The sequence below is a fragment of the Rhinoderma darwinii genome, chromosome 3 (assembly GCF_050947455.1).
Source record: "Rhinoderma darwinii isolate aRhiDar2 chromosome 3, aRhiDar2.hap1, whole genome shotgun sequence".
Taxonomy (NCBI): Eukaryota; Metazoa; Chordata; class Amphibia; order Anura; family Rhinodermatidae; genus Rhinoderma; species Rhinoderma darwinii.
Window position 1 is genome coordinate 415,550,020 of NC_134689.1, and position 23,199 is coordinate 415,573,218.

General features: G+C 38.6%; 16 non-coding genes across 16 annotated transcripts; 5 read left to right on the forward strand and 11 right to left on the reverse strand.

The window, feature by feature from the left end:
• Nucleotides 1-2,846: 2,846 nt before the first annotated feature.
• Nucleotides 2,847-2,919, reverse strand: TRNAM-CAU (transfer RNA methionine (anticodon CAU)). The gene has a single exon. It is a non-coding gene; the product is annotated as a tRNA-Met (tRNA).
• Nucleotides 2,920-3,030: 111 nt separating this feature from the next.
• Nucleotides 3,031-3,102, forward strand: TRNAE-UUC (transfer RNA glutamic acid (anticodon UUC)). The gene has a single exon. It is a non-coding gene; the product is annotated as a tRNA-Glu (tRNA).
• A 4,275-nt stretch (nucleotides 3,103-7,377) lies between these two features.
• On the forward strand, nucleotides 7,378-7,449 carry TRNAE-UUC (transfer RNA glutamic acid (anticodon UUC)). The gene has a single exon. It is a non-coding gene; the product is annotated as a tRNA-Glu (tRNA).
• A 2,103-nt stretch (nucleotides 7,450-9,552) lies between these two features.
• Nucleotides 9,553-9,624, forward strand: TRNAE-UUC (transfer RNA glutamic acid (anticodon UUC)). The gene has a single exon. It is a non-coding gene; the product is annotated as a tRNA-Glu (tRNA).
• Nucleotides 9,625-11,903: 2,279 nt separating this feature from the next.
• Nucleotides 11,904-11,975, forward strand: TRNAE-UUC (transfer RNA glutamic acid (anticodon UUC)). The gene has a single exon. It is a non-coding gene; the product is annotated as a tRNA-Glu (tRNA).
• Nucleotides 11,976-13,168: 1,193 nt separating this feature from the next.
• On the reverse strand, nucleotides 13,169-13,241 carry TRNAM-CAU (transfer RNA methionine (anticodon CAU)). The gene has a single exon. It is a non-coding gene; the product is annotated as a tRNA-Met (tRNA).
• Nucleotides 13,242-14,070: 829 nt separating this feature from the next.
• TRNAM-CAU (transfer RNA methionine (anticodon CAU)) lies at nucleotides 14,071-14,143 on the reverse strand. The gene has a single exon. It is a non-coding gene; the product is annotated as a tRNA-Met (tRNA).
• Nucleotides 14,144-14,794: 651 nt separating this feature from the next.
• Nucleotides 14,795-14,867, reverse strand: TRNAM-CAU (transfer RNA methionine (anticodon CAU)). The gene has a single exon. It is a non-coding gene; the product is annotated as a tRNA-Met (tRNA).
• Nucleotides 14,868-15,518: 651 nt separating this feature from the next.
• On the reverse strand, nucleotides 15,519-15,591 carry TRNAM-CAU (transfer RNA methionine (anticodon CAU)). The gene has a single exon. It is a non-coding gene; the product is annotated as a tRNA-Met (tRNA).
• An 828-nt stretch (nucleotides 15,592-16,419) lies between these two features.
• TRNAM-CAU (transfer RNA methionine (anticodon CAU)) lies at nucleotides 16,420-16,492 on the reverse strand. The gene has a single exon. It is a non-coding gene; the product is annotated as a tRNA-Met (tRNA).
• Nucleotides 16,493-17,143: 651 nt separating this feature from the next.
• Nucleotides 17,144-17,216, reverse strand: TRNAM-CAU (transfer RNA methionine (anticodon CAU)). Its single transcript has one exon. It is a non-coding gene; the product is annotated as a tRNA-Met (tRNA).
• A 288-nt stretch (nucleotides 17,217-17,504) lies between these two features.
• TRNAE-UUC (transfer RNA glutamic acid (anticodon UUC)) lies at nucleotides 17,505-17,576 on the forward strand. Its single transcript has one exon. It is a non-coding gene; the product is annotated as a tRNA-Glu (tRNA).
• Nucleotides 17,577-18,769: 1,193 nt separating this feature from the next.
• On the reverse strand, nucleotides 18,770-18,842 carry TRNAM-CAU (transfer RNA methionine (anticodon CAU)). The gene has a single exon. It is a non-coding gene; the product is annotated as a tRNA-Met (tRNA).
• Nucleotides 18,843-19,493: 651 nt separating this feature from the next.
• Nucleotides 19,494-19,566, reverse strand: TRNAM-CAU (transfer RNA methionine (anticodon CAU)). The gene has a single exon. It is a non-coding gene; the product is annotated as a tRNA-Met (tRNA).
• A 1,376-nt stretch (nucleotides 19,567-20,942) lies between these two features.
• Nucleotides 20,943-21,015, reverse strand: TRNAM-CAU (transfer RNA methionine (anticodon CAU)). Its single transcript has one exon. It is a non-coding gene; the product is annotated as a tRNA-Met (tRNA).
• A 1,553-nt stretch (nucleotides 21,016-22,568) lies between these two features.
• TRNAM-CAU (transfer RNA methionine (anticodon CAU)) lies at nucleotides 22,569-22,641 on the reverse strand. The gene has a single exon. It is a non-coding gene; the product is annotated as a tRNA-Met (tRNA).
• Between the last annotated feature and the right edge of the window lie 558 nt (nucleotides 22,642-23,199).

Here is a 23,199-nt window from a genome sequence, read left to right on the forward strand (position 1 = left end):
AGATTTCCTGCATGAATGGAGGAAGACAAAAACTCACTGAACAGTGCCTCGTGTGAGGATCGAACTCACGACCTTCAGATTATTAGACTGACACGCTTCCTACTGCGCTAACGAGGCAACCACCAGATGTTTGTAGACAAGCTCAAAGCGGCAAAATGAAAAAATATATATACATTTTCTTTATTCCCACTTTTTCTTAGGCCATGACTCATTATACTTAATAACTGCTCCCATATGGTCTAGCGGTTAGGATTCCTGGTTTTCACCCAGGTGGCCCGGGTTTGACTCCTGGTATGGGAAAGAACCTTTCACTAGTCTTGCACTTTCAAAGGTTGAGCGTTATAGGATAAAAGTGCTCTATGTGGCCATAAATTCTAACTTTGCTTTGTTTACCCATTCCTCCTCTTTTCACCAGATCCTATTTGAGCTTGAAACTCAAATAATTCCTATTGTTCCCTTCTCACTCCAAGTCAACAACCCCTTTATCCTGTCAGTTTGGCTAATTTTCCTTTTTTTAATGAACTAGTTTCGCCAATAAATAGGAAACCATCAGACTATTTCACCCAATCTGATTGGGACTTTGCTTTAATATTGTTTCTTTTTAGGCAAGATCCTATTTTGGATTTAAAGCTCAAATCATTCCCATCTCTTCTACTCACTCAAAAATGACAAGGAAATCAACAACACTTTCCTCATATATTAAAAACGTTTCGGCAGAAAAACCAGATTTCCTGCATGAATGGAGGAAGACAAAAACTCACTGAACAGTGCCTCGTGTGAGGATCGAACTCACGACCTTCAGATTATTAGACTGACACGCTTCCTACTGCGCTAACGAGGCAACCACCAGATGTTTGTAGACAAGCTCAAAGCGGCAAAATGAAAAAATATATATACATTTTCTTTATTCCCACTTTTTCTTAGGCCATGACTCATTATACTTAATAACTGCTCCCATATGGTCTAGCGGTTAGGATTCCTGGTTTTCACCCAGGTGGCCCGGGTTTGACTCCTGGTATGGGAAAGAACCTTTCACTAGTCTTGCACTTTCAAAGGTTGAGCGTTATAGGATAAAAGTGCTCTATGTGGCCATAAATTCTAACTTTTCTTTGTTTACCCATTCCTCCTCTTTTCACCAGATCCTATTTGAGCTTGAAACTCAAATAATTCCTATTGTTCCCTTCTCACTCCAAGTCAACAACCCCTTTATCCTGTCAGTTTGGCTAATTTTCCTTTTTTTAATGAACTAGTTTCGCCAATAAATAGGAAACCATCAGACTATTTCACCCAATCTGATTGGAACTTTGCTTTAATATTGTTTCTTTTTAGGCAAGATCCTATTTTGGATTTAAAGCTCAAATCATTCCCATCTCTTCTACTCACTCAAAAATGACAAGGAAATCAACAACACTTTCCTCATATATTAACCCCTTAATGACCGGGCCATTTTGCACGTTAATGACCAAGGATTATTTTTTGTTTTTCCACGGTCGCATTCCCAGAGTCGTAACTCTTTTTTTATTCCGTCGACATAGCCGTATAAGGGCTTGTTTTTTCCGGGACGAGTTGTATTTTGTAATTGTACCATTTTTAGATGCTTATAACATATTGATTAACTTTTATTAACTTTATTTTAGGAGAGAATTGAAAATAAGCAGCTATTCCAGCATTAATTTTCACGTTATAAATTTACGCCGTTTACTATGCAGCGTAAATAACATGTTAACTTTATTCTATGGGTCGGCACGATTACAGGGATACCAAATGTGTAAAGGTTTTATATGTTTTTCCTCCGTCTGCACAATAAAAACCCTTTTAGAAAAAAATTACTTGTTTTTGCATCGCCGCGTTCCAAGAGGCGTAATTTTTTTATTTTTCCGTCGATGTGGCCGTACGTGGGATTGATTTTTGCGGGACAATGTGTAGTTTTCATTAGTACTATTTTGGGGTACATAGGACTTATAGATGAACTTTTATTTTATTTTTTATGGGGGGAATGGGAGAAAAGAGAGAATTTTGCCGTTGTTTTTTGCGTTTTCTTTGGACGCCGTTCATCCGGCGGTTTAATTAATGTGTTGATTTTATTGGTCAAGTTGTTACGATCGCGGGGATACCATATATGTGTATGTGTGATTTGTTTTGACCGTTTTATTAAATAAAACCACTTTTTGGGGCAAAAAAGTAGTTTTATTTGACTTTGACTGTAATTTTTTTTATTTTTTTTTTCACAAACTTTATTTAACTGTTTTACTTTTTTTTTTTTAGTCCCACCAGGGGACTTCACTATGCGATGTGCCGATCGCATATATAATGCTTTGGTATACTTCGTATACCAAAGCATTATTGCCTGTCAGTGTAAAACTGACAGGCAACCTGTTAGGTCATGCCTCTGGCATCGCCTAACAGGCAGATGCTGAAGACAGACCTGGGGGTCTTTGTTAGACCCCCGGCTGTCATGGAAACCCGACGGCGACCCGCGATTTGTTTGCGGGGGCGCCGATCGGGAGACAGAGGGAGTTCCCCCCTCTGTCAAACACATTAAATGCCGCTGTCACTGTTGACAGCGGCATTTAATGGGTTAAACTGCCGGAATCGGCGCGCGCTTCGATTCCGGCAGTTGCAGCAGGAGCCAGGCTGTGTATAACAGCCGAGCTCCTGCCGCTGATCGCGTGGGTAAACTGTCAGTACCCGCGCGATCACAGGACGGATATATCCGTCCTCCTGCGCGAACTAGCAGCTGCTGAGGACGGATATATCCGTCCTTCGGCGTTAAGGGGTTAAAAACGTTTCGGCAGAAAAACCCGATTTCCTGCATGAATGGAGGAAGACAAAAACTCACTGAACAGTGCCTCGTGTGAGGATCGAACTCACAACCTTCAGATTATGAGACTGACACGCTTCCTACTGCGCTAACGAGGCAACCACCAGATGTTTGTAGACAAGCTCAACGCGGCAAAATGAAAAAATATATATCAATTTTCTTTATTCCCACTTTTTCTTAGTCCATGACTCGTTTTACTTAATAACTGCTTCCATATGGTCTAGCGGTTAGGATTCCTGGCTTTCACCCAGGTGGCCTGGGTTCGACTCCCGGTATGGGAAATAACCTTTTACTAGTCTTGCATTTTCAAAGGCTGAGCGTTATAGGATAAAAGTGCTCTTTGTGGCCATAAATTCTAACTTATCTTTGTTTACCCATTCCTCCTCTTTTCACCAGATCCTATTTGAGCTTGAAAACTCAAATAATTCCTATTGTTCCCTTCTCACTCCAAGTCAACAACCCCTTTATCCTGTCAGTTTGGCTAATTTTCCTTTTTTTAATGAACTAGTTTCGCCAATAAATAGGAAACCATCAGACTATTTCACCCAATCTGATTGGGACTTTGCTTTAATATTGTTTCTTTTTAGGCAAGATCCTATTTTGGATTTAAAGCTCAAATCATTCCCATCTCTTCTACTCACTCAAAAATGACAAGGAAATCAACAACACTTTCCTCATATATTAAAAACGTTTCGGCAGAAAAACCAGATTTCCTGCATGAATGGAGGAAGACAAAAACTCACTGAACAGTGCCTCGTGTGAGGATCGAACTCACGACCTTCAGATTATTAGACTGACACGCTTCCTACTGCGCTAACGAGGCAACCACCAGATGTTTGTAGACAAGCTCAAAGCGGCAAAATGAAAAAATATATATACATTTTCTTTATTCCCACTTTTTCTTAGGCCATGACTCATTATACTTAATAACTGCTCCCATATGGTCTAGCGGTTAGGATTCCTGGTTTTCACCCAGGTGGCCCGGGTTTGACTCCTGGTATGGGAAAGAACCTTTCACTAGTCTTGCACTTTCAAAGGTTGAGTGTTATAGGATAAAAGTGCTCTATGTGGCCATAAATTCTAACTTTTCTTTGTTTACCCATTCCTCCTCTTTTCACCAGATCCTATTTGAGCTTGAAACTCAAATAATTCCTATTGTTCCCTTCTCACTCCAAGTCAACAACCCCTTTATCCTGTCAGTTTGGCTAATTTTCCTTTTTTTAATGAACTAGTTTCGCCAATAAATAGGAAACCATCAGACTATTTCACCCAATCTGATTGGGACTTTGCTTTAATATTGTTTCTTTTTAGGCAAGATCCTATTTTGGATTTAAAGCTCAAATCATTCCCATCTCTTCTACTCACTCAAAAATGACAAGGAAATCAACAACACTTTCCTCATATATTAAAAACGTTTCGGCAGAAAAACCAGATTTCCTGCATGAATGGAGGAAGACAAAAACTCACTGAACAGTGCCTCGTGTGAGGATCGAACTCACGACCTTCAGATTATTAGACTGACACGCTTCCTACTGCGCTAACGAGGCAACCACCAGATGTTTGTAGACAAGCTCAAAGCGGCAAAATGAAAAAATATATATAAATTTTCTTTATTCCCACTTTTTCTTAGTCCATGACTCATTTTACTTAATAATTGCTTCCATATGGTCTAGCGGTTAGGATTCCTGGTTTTCACCCAGGTGACCTGGGTTCGACTCCCGGTATGGGAAATAACCTTTTACTAGTCTTGCATTTTCAAAGGTTGAGCGTTATAGGATAAAAGTGCTCTTTGTGGCCATAAATTCTAACTTATCTTTGTTTACCCATTCCTCCTCTTTTCACCAGATCCTATTTGAGCTTGAAAACTCAAATAATTCCTATTGTTCCATTCTCACTCCAAGTCAACAACCCCTTTATCCTGTCAGTTTGGCTAATTTTCCTTTTTTTAATGAACTAGTTTCGCCAATAAATAGGAAACCATCAGACTATTTCACCCAATCTGATTGGGACTTTGCTTTAATATTGTTTCTTTTTAGGCAAGATCCTATTTTGGATTTAAAGCTCAAATCATTCCCATCTCTTCTACTCACTCAAAAATGACAAGGAAATCAACAACACTTTCCTCATATATTAAAAACGTTTCGGCAGAAAAACCAGATTTCCTGCATGAATGGAGGAAGACAAAAACTCACTGAACAGTGCCTCGTGTGAGGATCGAACTCACGACCTTCAGATTATTAGACTGACACGCTTCCTACTGCGCTAACGAGGCAACCACCAGATGTTTGTAGACAAGCTCAAAGCGGCAAAATGAAAAAATATATATACATTTTCTTTATTCCCACTTTTTCTTAGGCCATGACTCATTATACTTAATAACTGCTCCCATATGGTCTAGCGGTTAGGATTCCTGGTTTTCACCCAGGTGGCCCGGGTTTGACTCCTGGTATGGGAAAGAACCTTTCACTAGTCTTGCACTTTCAAAGGTTGAGCGTTATAGGATAAAAGTGCTCTATGTGGCCATAAATTCTAACTTTTCTTTGTTTACCCATTCCTCCTCTTTTCACCAGATCCTATTTGAGCTTGAAACTCAAATAATTCCTATTGTTCCCTTCTCACTCCAAGTCAACAACCCCTTTATCCTGTCAGTTTGGCTAATTTTCCTTTTTTTAATGAACTAGTTTCGCCAATAAATAGGAAACCATCAGACTATTTCACCCAATCTGATTGGGACTTTGCTTTAATATTGTTTCTTTTTAGGCAAGATCCTATTTTGGATTTAAAGCTCAAATCATTCCCATCTCTTCTACTCACTCAAAAATGACAAGGAAATCAACAACACTTTCCTCATATATTAAAAACGTTTCGGCAGAAAAACCAGATTTCCTGCATGAATGGAGGAAGACAAAAACTCACTGAACAGTGCCTCGTGTGAGGATCGAACTCACGACCTTCAGATTATTAGACTGACACGCTTCCTACTGCGCTAACGAGGCAACCACCAGATGTTTGTAGACAAGCTCAAAGCGGCAAAATGAAAAAATATATATACATTTTCTTTATTCCCACTTTTTCTTAGGCCATGACTCATTATACTTAATAACTGCTCCCATATGGTCTAGCGGTTAGGATTCCTGGTTTTCACCCAGGTGGCCCGGGTTTGACTCCTGGTATGGGAAAGAACCTTTCACTAGTCTTGCACTTTCAAAGGTTGAGCGTTATAGGATATAAGTGCTCTATGTGGCCATAAATTCTAACTTTTCTTTGTTTACCCATTCCTCCTCTTTTCACCAGATCCTATTTGAGCTTGAAACTCAAATAATTCCTATTGTTCCCTTCTCACTCCAAGTCAACAACCCCTTTATCCTGTCAGTTTGGCTAATTTTCCTTTTTTTAATGAACTAGTTTCGCCAATAAATAGGAAACCATCAGACTATTTCACCCAATCTGATTGGGACTTTGCTTTAATATTGTTTCTTTTTAGGCAAGATCCTATTTTGGATTTAAAGCTCAAATCATTCCCATCTCTTCTACTCACTCAAAAATGACAAGGAAATCAACAACACTTTCCTCATATATTAAAAACGTTTCGGCAGAAAAAACAGATTTCCTGCATGAATGGAGGAAGACAAAAACTCATTGAACAGTGCCTCGTGTGAGGATCGAACTCACAACATTCAGATTATGAGACTGACACGCTTCCTACTGCGCTAACGAGGCAACCACCAGATGTTTGTAGACAAGCTCAACGCGGCAAAATGAAAAAATATATATAAATTTTCTTTATTCCCACTTTTTCTTAGTCCATGACTCATTTTACTTAATAACTGCTTCCATATGGTCTAGCGGTTAGGATTCCTGGTTTTCACCCAGGTGGCCTGTGTTCGACTCCCGGTATGGGAAATAACCTTTTACTAGTCTTGCATTTTCAAAGGTTGAGCGTTATAGGATAAAAGTGCTCTTTGTGGCCATAAATTCTAACTTATCTTTGTTTACCCATTCCTCCTCTTTTCACCAGATCCTATTTGAGCTTGAAAACTCAAATAATTCCTATTGTTCCCTTCTCACTCCAAGTCAACAACCCCTTTATCCTGTCAGTTTGGCTAATTTTCCTTTTTATAATGAACTAGTTTCGCCAATAAATAAGAAACCATCAGACTATTTCACCCAATCTGATTGGGACTTTGCTTTAATATTGTTTCTTTTCAGGCAAGATCCTATTTTGGATTTAAAGCTCAAATCATTCCCATCTCTTCTACTCACTCAAAAATGACAAGGAAATCAACAACACTTTCCTCATATATTAAAAACGTTTCGGCAGAAAAACCAGATTTCCTGCATGAATGGAGGAAGACAAAAACTCACTGAACAGTGCCTCGTGTGAGGATCGAACTCACAACCTTCAGATTATTAGACTGACACACTTCCTACTGCGCTAACGAGGTAACCACCAGATGTTTGTAGACAAGCTCAAAGCGGCAAAATGAAAAAATATATATACATTTTCTTTATTCCCACTTTTTCTTAGTCCATGACTCATTATACTTAATAACTGCTCCCATATGGTCTAGCGGTTAGGATTCCTGGTTTTCACCCAGGTGGCCTGGGTTCGACTCCCGGTATGGGAAATAACCTTTTACTAGTCTTGCATTTTCAAAGGTTGAGCGTTATAGGATAAAAGTGCTCTTTGTGGCCATAAATTCTAACTTATCTTTGTTTACCCATTCCTCCTCTTTTCACCAGATCCTATTTGAGCTTGAAAACTCAAATAATTCCTATTGTTCCCTTCTCACTCCAAGTCAACAACCCCTTTATCCTGTCAGTTTGGCTAATTTTCCTTTTTATAATGAACTAGTTTCGCCAATAAATACGAAACCATCAGACTATTTCACCCAATCTGATTGGAACTTTGCTTTAATATTGTTTCTTTTTAGGCAAGATCCTATTTTGGATTTAAAGCTCAAATCATTCCCATCTCTTCTACTCACTCAAAAATGACAAGGAAATCAACAACACTTTCCTCATATATTAAAAACGTTTCGGCAGAAAAACCCGATTTCCTGCATGAATGGAGGAAGACAAAAACTCACTGAACAGTGCCTCGTGTGAGGATCGAACTCACGACCTTCAGATTATTAGACTGACACGCTTCCTACTGCGCTAACGAGGCAACCACCAGATGTTTGTAAACAAGCTCAAAGCGGCAAAATGAAAAAATATATATAAATTTTCTTTATTCCCACTTTTTCTTAGTCCATGACTCATTTTACCTAATAACTGCTTCCATATGGTCTAGCGGTTAGGATTCCTGGTTTTCACCCAGGTGGCCTGTGTTCGACTCCCGGTATGGGAAATAACCTTTTACTAGTCTTGCATTTTCAAAGGTTGAGCGTTATAGGATAAAAGTGCTCTTTGTGGCCATAAATTCTAACTTATCTTTGTTTACCCATTCCTCCTCTTTTCACCAGATCCTATTTGAGCTTGAAAACTCAAATAATTCCTATTGTTCCCTTCTCACTCCAAGTCAACAACCCCTTTATCCTGTCAGTTTGGCTAATTTTCCTTTTTATAATGAACTAGTTTCGCCAATAAATAAGAAACCATCAGACTATTTCACCCAATCTGATTGGGACTTTGCTTTAATATTGTTTCTTTTTAGGCAAGATCCTATTTTGGATTTAAAGCTCAAATCATTCCCATCTCTTCTACTCACTCAAAAATGACAAGGAAATCAACAACACTTTCCTCATATATTAAAAACGTTTCGGCAGAAAAACCAGATTTCCTGCATGAATGGAGGAAGACAAAAACTCACTGAACAGTGCCTCGTGTGAGGATCGAACTCACAACCTTCAGATTATTAGACTGACACACTTCCTACTGTGCTAACGAGGTAACCACCAGATGTTTGTAGACAAGCTCAAAGCGGCAAAATGAAAAAATATATATACATTTTCTTTATTCCCACTTTTTCTTAGTCCATGACTCATTATACTTAATAACTGCTCCCATATGGTCTAGCGGTTAGGATTCCTGGTTTTCACCCAGGTGGCCTGTGTTCGACTCGCGGTATGGGAAATAACCTTTTACTAGTCTTGCATTTTCAAAGGTTGAGCGTTATAGGATAAAAGTGCTCTTTGTGGCCATAAATTCTAACTTATCTTTGTTTACCCATTCCTCCTCTTTTCACCAGATCCTATTTGAGCTTGAAAACTCAAATAATTCCTATTGTTCCCTTCTCACTCCAAGTCAACAACCCCTTTATCCTGTCAGTTTGGCTAATTTTCCTTTTTATAATGAACTAGTTTCGCCAATAAATAAGAAACCATCAGACTATTTCACCCAATCTGATTGGGACTTTGCTTTAATATTGTTTCTTTTTAGGCAAGATCCTATTTTGGATTTAAAGCTCAAATCATTCCCATCTCTTCTACTCACTCAAAAATGACAAGGAAATCAACAACACTTTCCTCATATATTAAAAACGTTTCGGCAGAAAAACCAGATTTCCTGCATGAATGGAGGAAGACAAAAACTCACTGAACAGTGCCTCGTGTGAGGATCGAACTCACGACCTTCAGATTATTAGACTGACACGCTTCCTACTGTGCTAACGAGGCAACCACCAGATGTTTGTAGACAAGCTCAAAGCGGCAAAATGAAAAAATATATATAAATTTTCTTTATTCCCACTTTTTCTTAGTCCATGACTCATTTTACTTAATAACTGCTTCCATATGGTCTAGCGGTTAGGATTCCTGGTTTTCACCCAGGTGGCCTGGGTTCGACTCCCGGTATGGGAAATAACCTTTTACTAGTCTTGCATTTTCAAAGGTTGAGCGTTATAGGATAAAAGTGCTCTTTGTGGCCATAAATTCTAACTTATCTTTGTTTACCCATTCCTCCTCTTTTCACCAGATCCTATTTGAGCTTGAAAACTCAAATAATTCCTATTGTTCCCTTCTCACTCCAAGTCAACAACCCCTTTATCCTGTCAGTTTGGCTAATTTTCCTTTTTATAATGAACTAGTTTCGCCAATAAATACGAAACCATCAGACTATTTCACCCAATCTGATTGGAACTTTGCTTTAATATTGTTTCTTTTTAGGCAAGATCCTATTTTGGATTTAAAGCTCAAATCATTCCCATCTCTTCTACTCACTCAAAAATGACAAGGAAATCAACAACACTTTCCTCATATATTAAAAACGTTTCGGCAGAAAAACCCGATTTCCTGCATGAATGGAGGAAGACAAAAACTCACTGAACAGTGCCTCGTGTGAGGATCGAACTCACGACCTTCAGATTATTAGACTGACACGCTTCCTACTGCGCTAACGAGGCAACCACCAGATGTTTGTAAACAAGCTCAAAGCGGCAAAATGAAAAAATATATATAAATTTTCTTTATTCCCACTTTTTCTAGTCCATGACTCATTTTACTTAATAACTGCTTCCATATGGTCTAGCGGTTAGGATTCCTGGTTTTCACCCAGGTGGCCTGTGTTCGACTCCCGGTATGGGAAATAACCTTTTACTAGTCTTGCATTTTCAAAGGTTGAGCGTTATAGGATAAAAGTGCTCTTTGTGGCCATAAATTCTAACTTATCTTTGTTTACCCATTCCTCCTCTTTTCACCAGATCCTATTTGAGCTTGAAAACTCAAATAATTCCTATTGTTCCCTTCTCACTCCAAGTCAACAACCCCTTTATCCTGTCAGTTTGGCTAATTTTCCTTTTTATAATGAACTAGTTTCGCCAATAAATAAGAAACCATCAGACTATTTCACCCAATCTGATTGGGACTTTGCTTTAATATTGTTTCTTTTTAGGCAAGATCCTATTTTGGATTTAAAGCTCAAATCATTCCCATCTCTTCTACTCACTCAAAAATGACAAGGAAATCAACAACACTTTCCTCATATATTAAAAACGTTTCGGCAGAAAAACCAGATTTCCTGCATGAATGGAGGAAGACAAAAACTCACTGAACAGTGCCTCGTGTGAGGATCGAACTCACAACCTTCAGATTATTAGACTGACACACTTCCTACTGCGCTAACGAGGTAACCACCAGATGTTTGTAGACAAGCTCAAAGCGGCAAAATGAAAAAATATATATACATTTTCTTTATTCCCACTTTTTCTTAGTCCATGACACATTATACTTAATAACTGCTCCCATATGGTCTAGCGGTTAGGATTCCTGGTTTTCACCCAGGTGGCCTGTGTTCGACTCGCGGTATGGGAAATAACCTTTTACTAGTCTTGCATTTTCAAAGGTTGAGCGTTATAGGATAAAAGTGCTCTTTGTGGCCATAAATTCTAACTTATCTTTGTTTACCCATTCCTCCTCTTTTCACCAGATCCTATTTGAGCTTGAAAACTCAAATAATTCCTATTGTTCCCTTCTCACTCCAAGTCAACAACCCCTTTATCCTGTCAGTTTGGCTAATTTTCCTTTTTATAATGAACTAGTTTCGCCAATAAATAAGAAACCATCAGACTATTTCACCCAATCTGATTGGGACTTTGCTTTAATATTGTTTCTTTTTAGGCAAGATCCTATTTTGGATTTAAAGCTCAAATCATTCCCATCTCTTCTACTCAATCAAAAATGACAAGGAAATCAACAACACTTTCCTCATATATTAAAAACGTTTCGGCAGAAAAACCAGATTTCCTGCATGAATGGAGGAAGACAAAAACTCACTGAACAGTGCCTCGTGTGAGGATCGAACTCACGACCTTCAGATTATTAGACTGACACGCATCCTACTGTGCTAACGAGGCAACCACCAGATGTTTGTAGACAAGCTCAAAGCGGCAAAATGAAAAAATATATATACATTTTCTTTATTCCCACTTTTTCTTAGGCCATGACTCATTATACTTAATAACTGCTCCCAGGATCGAACTCACAACCTTCAGATTATGAGACTGACACGCTTCCTACTGCGCTAACGAGGCAACCACCAGATGTTTGTAGACAAGCTCAACGCGGCAAAATGAAAAAATATATATAAATTTTCTTTATTCCCACTTTTTCTTAGTCCATGACTCATTTTACTTAATAATTGCTTCCATATGGTCTAGCGGTTAGGATTCCTGGTTTTCACCCAGGTGGCCTGGGTTCGACTCCCGGTATGGGAAATAACCTTTTACTAGTCTTGCATTTTCAAAGGTTGAGCGTTATAGGATAAAAGTGCTCTTTGTGGCCATAAATTCTAACTTATCTTTGTTTACCCATTCCTCCTCTTTTCACCAGATCCTATTTGAGCTTGAAAACTCAAATAATTCCTATTGTTCCCTTCTCACTCCAAGTCAACAACCCCTTTATCCTGTCAGTTTGGCTAATTTTCCTTTTTATAATGAACTAGTTTCGCCAATAAATACGAAACCATCAGACTATTTCACCCAATCTGATTGGAACTTTGCTTTAATATTGTTTCTTTTTAGGCAAGATCCTATTTTGGATTTAAAGCTCAAATCATTCCCATCTCTTCTACTCACTCAAAAAAGACAAGGAAATCAACAACACTTTCCTCATATATTAAAAACGTTTCGGCAGAAAAACCCGATTTCCTGCATGAATGGAGGAAGACAAAAACTCACTGAACAGTGCCTCGTGTGAGGATCAAACTCACGACCTTCAGATTATGAGACTGACACGCTTCCTACTGCGCTAACGAGGCAACCACCAGATGTTTGTAGACAAGCTCAAAGCGGCAAAATGAAAAAATATATATAAATTTTCTTTATTCCCACTTTTTCTTAGTCCATGACTCATTTTACTTAATAACCGCTTCCATATGGTCTAGCGGTTAGGATTCCTGGTTTTCACCCTGGTGGCCCGGGTTCGACTCCTGGTATGGGAAAGAACCTTTCACTAGTCTTGCACTTTCAAAGGTTGAGCGTTATAGGATTAAAGTGCTCTTTGTGGCCATAAATTCTAACTTATCTTTGTTTACCCATTCCTCCTCTTTTCACCAGATCCTATTTGAGCTTGAAACTCAAATAATTCCTATTGTTCCCTTCTCACTCCAAGTCAACAACCCCTTTATCCTGTCAGTTTGGCTAATTTTCCTTTTTTTAATGAACTAGTTTCGCCAATAAATAAGAAACCATCAGACTATTTCACCCAATCTGATTGGGACTTTGCTTTAATATTGTTTCTTTTTAGGCAAAATCCTATTTTGGATTTAAAGCTCAAATCATTCCCATCTCTTCTACTCACTCAAAAAAGACAAGGAAATCAACAACACTTTCCTCATATATTAAAAACGTTTCGGCAGAAAAACCCGATTTCCTGCATGAATGGAGGAAGACAAAAACTCACTGAACAGTGCCTCGTGTGAGGATCGAACTCACGACCTTCAGATTATGAGACTGACACGCTTCCTACTGCGCTAACGAGGCAACCACCAGATGTTTGTAGACAAGCTCAAAGCGGCAAAATGAAAAAATATATATACATTTTCTTTATTCCCACTTTTTCTTAGGCCATGACTCATTATACTTAATAACTGCTCCCAGGATCGAACTCACAACCTTCAGATTATGAGACTGACACGCTTCCTACTGCGCTAACGAGGCAACCACCAGATGTTTGTAGACAAGCTCAACGCGGCAAAATGAAAAAATATATATAAATTTTCTTTATTCCCACTTTTTCTTAGTCCATGACTCATTTTACTTAATAATTGCTTCCATATGGTCTAGCGGTTAGGATTCCTGGTTTTCACCCAGGTGGCCTGGGTTCGACTCCCGGTATGGGATATAACCTTTTACTAGTCTTGCATTTTCAAAGGTTGAGCGTTATAGGATAAAAGTGCTCTTTGTGGCCATAAATTCTAACTTATCTTTGTTTACCCATTCCTCCTCTTTTCACCAGATCCTATTTGAGCTTGAAAACTCAAATAATTCCTATTGTTCCCTTCTCACTCCAAGTCAACAACCCCTTTATCCTGTCAGTTTGGCTAATTTTCCTTTTTATAATGAACTAGTTTCGCCAATAAATACGAAACCATCAGACTATTTCACCCAATCTGATTGGAACTTTGCTTTAATATTGTTTCTTTTTAGGCAAGATCCTATTTTGGATTTAAAGCTCAAATCATTCCCATCTCTTCTACTCACTCAAAAAAGACAAGGAAATCAACAACACTTTCCTCATATATTAAAAACGTTTCGGCAGAAAAACCCGATTTCCTGCATGAATGGAGGAAGACAAAAACTCACTGAACAGTGCCTCGTGTGAGGATCGAACTCACGACCTTCAGATTATGAGACTGACACGCTTCCTACTGCGCTAACGAGGCAACCACCAGATGTTTGTAGACAAGCTCAAAGCGGCAAAATGAAAAAATATATATAAATTTTCTTTATTCCCACTTTTTCTTAGTCCATGACTCATTTTACTTAATAACTGCTTCCATATGGTCTAGCGGTTAGGATTCCTGGTTTTCACCCTGGTGGCCCGGGTTCGACTCCTGGTATGGGAAAGAACCTTTCACTAGTCTTGCACTTTCAAAGGTTGAGCGTTATAGGATAAAAGTGCTCTTTGTGGCCATAAATTCTAACTTATCTTTGTTTACCCATTCCTCCTCTTTTCACCAGATCCTATTTGAGCTTGAAACTCAAATAATTCCTATTGTTCCCTTCTCACTCCAAGTCAACAACCCCTTTATCCTGTCAGTTTGGCTAATTTTCCTTTTTTTAATGAACTAGTTTCGCCAATAAATAAGAAACCATCAGACTATTTCACCCAATCTGATTGGGACTTTGCTTTAATATTGTTTCTTTTTAGGCAAAATCCTATTTTGGATTTAAAGCTCAAATCATTCCCATCTCTTCTACTCACTCAAAAAAGACAAGGAAATCAACAACACTTTCCTCATATATTAAAAACGTTTCGGCAGAAAAACCCGATTTCCTGCATGAATGGAGGAAGACAAAAACTCACTGAACAGTGCCTCGTGTGAGGATCGAACTCACGACCTTCAGATTATGAGACTGACACGCTTCCTACTGCGCTAACGAGGCAACCACCAGATGCTTGTAGACAAGCTCAAAGCGGCAAAAAGAAAAAATATATATACATTTTCTTTATTCCCACTTTTTCTTAGTCCATGACTCATTATACTTAATAACTGCTCCCATATGGTCTAGCGGTTAGGATTCCTGGTTTTCACCCTGGTGGCCCGGGTTCGACTCCTGGTATGGGAAAGAACCTTTCACTAGTCTTGCACTTTCAAAGGTTGAGCGTTATAGGATAAAAGTGCTCTTTGTGGCCATAAATTCTTACTTATCTTTGTTTACCCATTCCTCCTCTTTTCACCAGATCCTATTTGAGCTTGAAACTCAAATAATTCCTATTGTTCCCTTCTCACTCCAAGTCAACAACCCCTTTATCCTGTCAGTTTGGCTAATTTTCCTTTTTTTAATGAACTAGTTTCGCCAATAAATAAGAAACCATCAGACTATTTCACCCAATCTGATTGGGACTTTGCTTTAATATTGTTTCTTTTTAGGCAAAATCCTATTTTGGATTTAAAGCTCAAATCATTCCCATCTCTTCTACTCACTCAAAAAAGACAAGGAAATCAACAACACTTTCCTCATATATTAAAAACGTTTCGGCAGAAAAACCCGATTTCCTGCATGAATGGAGGAAGACAAAAACTCACTGAACAGTGCCTCGTGTGAGGATCGAACTCACGACCTTCAGATTATGAGACTGACACGCTTCCTACTGCGCTAACGAGGCAACCACCAGATGTTTGTAGACAAGCTCAAAGCGGCAAAATGAAAAAATATATATACATTTTCTTTATTCCCACTTTTTCTTAGGCCATGACTCATTATACTTAATAACTGCTCCCAGGATCGAACTCACAACCTTCAGATTATGAGACTGACACGCTTCCTACTGCGCTAACGAGGCAACCACCAGATGTTTGTAGACAAGCTCAACGCGGCAAAATGAAAAAATATATATAAATTTTCTTTATTCCCACTTTTTCTTAGTCCATGACTCATTTTACTTAATAATTGCTTCCATATGGTCTAGCGGTTAGGATTCCTGGTTTTCACCCTGGTGGCCCGGGTTCGACTCCTGGTATGGGAAAGAACCTTTCACTAGTCTTGCACTTTCAAAGGTTGAGCGTTATAGGATAAAAGTGCTCTTTGTGGCCATAAATTCTAACTTATCTTTGTTTACCCATTCCTCCTCTTTTCACCAGATCCTATTTGAGCTTGAAACTCAAATAATTCCTATTGTTCCCTTCTCACTCCAAGTCAACAACCCCTTTATCCTGTCAGTTTGGCTAATTTTCCTTTTTTTAATGAACTAGTTTCGCCAATAAATAAGAAACCATCAGACTATTTCACCCAATCTGATTGGGACTTTGCTTTAATATTGTTTCTTTTTAGGCAAAATCCTATTTTGGATTTAAAGCTCAAATCATTCCCATCTCTTCTACTCACTCAAAAAAGACAAGGAAATCAACAACACTTTCCTCATATATTAAAAACGTTTCGGCAGAAAAACCCGATTTCCTGCATGAATGGAGGAAGACAAAAACTCACTGAACAGTGCCTCGTGTGAGGATCGAACTCACGACCTTCAGATTATGAGACTGACACGCTTCCTACTGCGCTAACGAGGCAACCACCAGATGCTTGTAGACAAGCTCAAAGCGGCAAAAAGAAAAAATATATATACATTTTCTTTATTCCCACTTTTTCTTAGTCCATGACTCATTATACTTAATAACTGCTCCCATATGGTCTAGCGGTTAGGATTCCTGGTTTTCACCCTGGTGGCCCGGGTTCGACTCCTGGTATGGGAAAGAACCTTTCACTAGTCTTGCACTTTCAAAGGTTGAGCGTTATAGGATAAAAGTGCTCTTTGTGGCCATAAATTCTTACTTATCTTTGTTTACCCATTCCTCCTCTTTTCACCAGATCCTATTTGAGCTTGAAACTCAAATAATTCCTATTGTTCCCTTCTCACTCCAAGTCAACAACCCCTTTATCCTGTCAGTTTGGCTAATTTTCCTTTTTTTAATGAACTAGTTTCGCCAATAAATAAGAAACCATCAGACTATTTCACCCAATCTGATTGGGACTTTGCTTTAATATTGTTTCTTTTTAGGCAAAATCCTATTTTGGATTTAAAGCTCAAATCATTCCCATCTCTTCTACTCACTCAAAAAAGACAAGGAAATCAACAACACTTTCCTCATATATTAAAAACGTTTCGGCAGAAAAACCCGATTTCCTGCATGAATGGAGGAAGACAAAAACTCACTGAACAGTGCCTCGTGTGAGGATCGAACTCACGACCTTCAGATTATGAGACTGACACGCTTCCTACTGCGCTAACGAGGCAACCACCAGATGTTTGTAGACAAGCTCAAAGCGGCAAAATGAAAAAATATATATACATTTTCTTTATTCCCACTTTTTCTTAGGCCATGACTCATTATACTTAATAACTGCTCCCAGGATCGAACTCACAACCTTCAGATTATGAGACTGACACGCTTCCTACTGCGCTAACGAGGCAACCACCAGATGTTTGTAGACAAGCTCAACGCGGCAAAATGAAAAAATATATATAAATTTTCTTTATTCCCACTTTTTCTTAGTCCATGACTCATTTTACTTAATAATTGCTTCCATATGGTCTAGCGGTTAGGATTCCTGGTTTTCACCCAGGTGGCCTGGGTTCGACTCCCGGTATGGGAAATAACCTTTTACTAGTCTTGCATTTTCAAAGGTTGAGCGTTATAGGATAAAAGTGCTCTTTGTGGCCATAAATTCTAACTTATCTTTGTTTACCCATTCCTCCTCTTTTCACCAGATCCTATTTGAGCTTGAAAACTCAAATAATTCCTATTGTTCCCTTCTCACTCCAAGTCAACAACCCCTTTATCCTGTCAGTTTGGCTAATTTTCCTTTTTATAATGAACTAGTTTCGCCAATAAATACGAAACCATCAGACTATTTCACCCAATCTGATTGGAACTTTGCTTTAATATTGTTTCTTTTTAGGCAAGATCCTATTTTGGATTTAAAGCTCAAATCATTCCCATCTCTTCTACTCACTCAAAAAAGACAAGGAAATCAACAACACTTTCCTCATATATTAAAAACGTTTCGGCAGAAAAACCCGATTTCCTGCATGAATGGAGGAAGACAAAAACTCACTGAACAGTGCCTCGTGTGAGGATCGAACTCACGACCTTCAAATTATGAGACTGACACGCTTCCTACTGCGCTAACGAGGCAACCACCAGATGTTTGTAGACAAGCTCAAAGCGGCAAAATGAAAAAATATATATAAATTTTCTTTATTCCCACTTTTTCTTAGTCCATGACTCATTTTACTTAATAACTGCTTCCATATGGTCTAGCGGTTAGGATTCCTGGTTTTCACCCTGGTGGCCTGGGTTCGACTCCTGGTATGGGAAAGAACCTTTCACTAGTCTTGCACTTTCAAAGGTTGAGCGTTATAGGATAAAAGTGCTCTTTGTGGCCATAAATTCTAACTTATCTTTGTTTACCCATTCCTCCTCTTTTCACCAGATCCTATTTGAGCTTGAAACTCAAATAATTCCTATTGTTCCCTTCTCACTCCAAGTCAACAACCCCTTTATCCTGTCAGTTTGGCTAATTTTCCTTTTTTTAATGAACTAGTTTCGCCAATAAATAAGAAACCATCAGACTATTTCACCCAATCTGATTGGGACTTTGCTTTAATATTGTTTCTTTTTAGGCAAAATCCTATTTTGGATTTAAAGCTCAAATCATTCCCATCTCTTCTACTCACTCAAAAAAGACAAGGAAATCAACAACACTTTCCTCATATATTAAAAACGTTTCGGCAGAAAAACCCGATTTCCTGCATGAATGGAGGAAGACAAAAACTCACTGAACAGTGCCTCGTGTGAGGATCGAACTCACGACCTTCAGATTATGAGACTGACACGCTTCCTACTGCGCTAACGAGGCAACCACCAGATGTTTGTAGACAAGCTCAAAGCGGCAAAATGAAAAAATATATATAAATTTTCTTTATTCCCACTTTTTCTTAGTCCATGACTCATTTTACTTAATAACTGCTTCCATATGGTCTAGCGGTTAGGATTCCTGGTTTTCACCCTGGTGGCCGGGGTTCGACTCCTGGTATGGGAAAGAACCTTTCACTAGTCTTGCACTTTCAAAGGTTGAGCGTTATAGGATAAAAGTGCTCTTTGTGGCCATAAATTCTAACTTATCTTTGTTTACCCATTCCTCCTCTTTTCACCAGATCCTATTTGAGCTTGAAACTCAAATAATTCCTATTGTTCCCTTCTCACTCCAAGTCAACAACCCCTTTATCCTGTCAGTTTGGCTAATTTTCCTTTTTTTAATGAACTAGTTTCGCCAATAAATAAGAAACCATCAGACTATTTCACCCAATCTGATTGGGACTTTGCTTTAATATTGTTTCTTTTTAGGCAAAATCCTATTTTGGATTTAAAGCTCAAATCATTCCCATCTCTTCTACTCACTCAAAAAAGACAAGGAAATCAACAACACTTTCCTCATATATTAAAAACGTTTCGGCAGAAAAACCCGATTTCCTGCATGAATGGAGGAAGACAAAAACTCACTGAACAGTGCCTCGTGTGAGGATCGAACTCACGACCTTCAGATTATGAGACTGACACGCTTCCTACTGCGCTAACGAGGCAACCACCAGATGTTTGTAGACAAGCTCAAAGCGGCAAAAAGAAAAAATATATATACATTTTCTTTATTCCCACTTTTTCTTAGTCCATGACTCATTATACTTAATAACTGCTCCCATATGGTCTAGCGGTTAGGATTCCTGGTTTTCACCCTGGTGGCCCGGGTTCGACACCTGGTATGGGAAAGAACCTTTCACTAGTCTTGCACTTTCAAAGGTTGAGCGTTATAGGATAAAAGTGCTCTTTGTGGCCATAAATTCTTACTTATCTTTGTTTACCCATTCCTCCTCTTTTCACCAGATCCTATTTGAGCTTGAAACTCAAATAATTCCTATTGTTCCCTTCTCACTCCAAGTCAACAACCCCTTTATCCTGTCAGTTTGGCTAATTTTCCTTTTTTTAATGAACTAGTTTCGCCAATAAATAAGAAACCATCAGACTATTTCACCCAATCTGATTGGGACTTTGCTTTAATATTGTTTCTTTTTAGGCAAAATCCTATTTTGGATTTAAAGCTCAAATCATTCCCATCTCTTCTACTCACTCAAAAATGACAAGGAAATCAACAACACTTTCCTCATATATTAAAAACGTTTCGGCAGAAAAACCCGATTTCCTGCATGAATGGAGGAAGACAAAAACTCACTGAACAGTGCCTCGTGTGAGGATCGAACTCACGACCTTCAGATTATTAGACTGACACGCTTCCTACTGCGCTAACGAGGCAACTACCAGATGTTTGTAGACAAGCTCAAAGCGGCAAAATGAAAAAATATATATATATTTTCTTTATTCCCACTTTTTCTTAGTCCATGACTCATTTTACTTAATAACTGCTCCCATATGGTCTAGCGGTTAGGATTCCTGGTTTTCACCCAGGTGGCCTGGGTTCGACTCCTGGTATGGGAAAAAACCTTTTACTAGTCTTGCACTTTCAAAGGTTGAGCGTTATAGGATAAAAGTGCTCTTTGTGGCCATAAATTCTAATTTATCTTTGTTTACCCATTCCTCCTCTTTTCACCAGATCCTATTTGAGCTTGAAAACTCAAATAATTCCTATTGTTCCCTTCTCACTCCAAGTCAACAACCCCTTTATCCTGTCAGTTTGGCTAATTTTCCTTTTTTTAATGAACTAGTTTCGCCAATAAATAAGAAACCATCAGACTATTTCACCCAATCTGATTGGGACTTTGCTTTAATATTGTTTCTTTTTAGGCAAAATCCTATTTTGGATTTAAAGCTCAAATCATTCCCATCTCTTCTACTCACTCAAAAAAGACAAGGAAATCAACAACACTTTCCTCATATATTAAAAACGTTTCGGCAGAAAAACCCGATTTCCTGCATGAATGGAGGAAGACAAAAACTCACTGAACAGTGCCTCGTGTGAGGATCGAACTCACGACCTTCAGATTATGAGACTGACACGCTTCCTACTGCGCTAACGAGGCAACCACCAGATGTTTGTAGACAAGCTCAAAGCGGCAAAATGAAAAAATATATATACATTTTCTTTATTCCCACTTTTTCTTAGGCCATGACTCATTATACTTAATAACTGCTCCCAGGATCGAACTCACAACCTTCAGATTATGAGACTGACACGCTTCCTACTGCGCTAACGAGGCAACCACCAGATGTTTGTAGACAAGCTCAACGCGGCAAAATGAAAAAATATATATAAATTTTCTTTATTCCCACTTTTTCTTAGTCCATGACTCATTTTACTTAATAATTGCTTCCATATGGTCTAGCGGTTAGGATTCCTGGTTTTCACCCAGATGGCCTGGGTTCGACTCCCGGTATGGGAAATAACCTTTTACTAGTCTTGCATTTTCAAAGGTTGAGCGTTATAGGATAAAAGTGCTCTTTGTGGCCATAAATTCTAACTTATCTTTGTTTACCCATTCCTCCTCTTTTCACCAGATCCTATTTGAGCTTGAAAACTCAAATAATTCCTATTGTTCCCTTCTCACTCCAAGTCAACAACCCCTTTATCCTGTCAGTTTGGCTAATTTTCCTTTTTATAATGAACTAGTTTCGCCAATAAATACGAAACCATCAGACTATTTCACCCAATCTGATTGGAACTTTGCTTTAATATTGTTTCTTTTTAGGCAAGATCCTATTTTGGATTTAAAGCTCAAATCATTCCCATCTCTTCTACTCACTCAAAAAAGACAAGGAAATCAACAACACTTTCCTCATATATTAAAAACGTTTCGGCAGAAAAACCCGATTTCCTGCATGAATGGAGGAAGACAAAAACTCACTGAACAGTGCCTCGTGTGAGGATCGAACTCACGACCTTCAAATTATGAGACTGACACGCTTCCTACTGCGCTAACGAGGCAACCACCAGATGTTTGTAGACAAGCTCAAAGCGGCAAAATGAAAAAATATATATAAATTTTCTTTATTCCCACTTTTTCTTAGTCCATGACTCATTTTACTTAATAACTGCTTCCATATGGTCTAGCGGTTAGGATTCCTGGTTTTCACCCTGGTGGCCTGGGTTCGACTCCTGGTATGGGAAAGAACCTTTCACTAGTCTTGCACTTTCAAAGGTTGAGCGTTATAGGATAAAAGTGCTCTTTGTGGCCATAAATTCTAACTTATCTTTGTTTACCCATTCCTCCTCTTTTCACCAGATCCTATTTGAGCTTGAAACTCAAATAATTCCTATTGTTCCCTTCTCACTCCAAGTCAACAACCCCTTTATCCTGTCAGTTTGGCTAATTTTCCTTTTTTTAATGAACTAGTTTCGCCAATAAATAAGAAACCATCAGACTATTTCACCCAATCTGATTGGGACTTTGCTTTAATATTGTTTCTTTTTAGGCAAAATCCTATTTTGGATTTAAAGCTCAAATCATTCCCATCTCTTCTACTCACTCAAAAAAGACAAGGAAATCAACAACACTTTCCTCATATATTAAAAACGTTTCGGCAGAAAAACCCGATTTCCTGCATGAATGGAGGAAGACAAAAACTCACTGAACAGTGCCTCGTGTGAGGATCGAACTCACGACCTTCAGATTATGAGACTGACACGCTTCCTACTGCGCTAACGAGGCAACCACCAGATGTTTGTAGACAAGCTCAAAGCGGCAAAATGAAAAAATATATATACATTTTCTTTATTCCCACTTTTTCTTAGTCCATGACTCATTATACTTAATAACTGCTCCCATATGGTCTAGCGGTTAGGATTCCTGGTTTTCACCCTGGTGGCCCGGGTTCGACTCCTGGTATGGGAAAGAACCTTTCACTAGTCTTGCACTTTCAAAGGTTGAGCGTTATAGGATAAAAGTGCTCTTTGTGGCCATAAATTCTTACTTATCTTTGTTTACCCATTCCTCCTCTTTTCACCAGATCCTATTTGAGCTTGAAACTCAAATAATTCCTATTGTTCCCTTCTCACTCCAAGTCAACAACCCCTTTATCCTGTCAGTTTGGCTAATTTTCCTTTTTTTAATGAACTAGTTTCGCCAATAAATAAGAAACCATCAGACTATTTCACCCAATCTGATTGGGACTTTGCTTTAATATTGTTTCTTTTTAGGCAAAATCCTATTTTGGATTTAAAGCTCAAATCATTCCCATCTCTTCTACTCACTCAAAAATGACAAGGA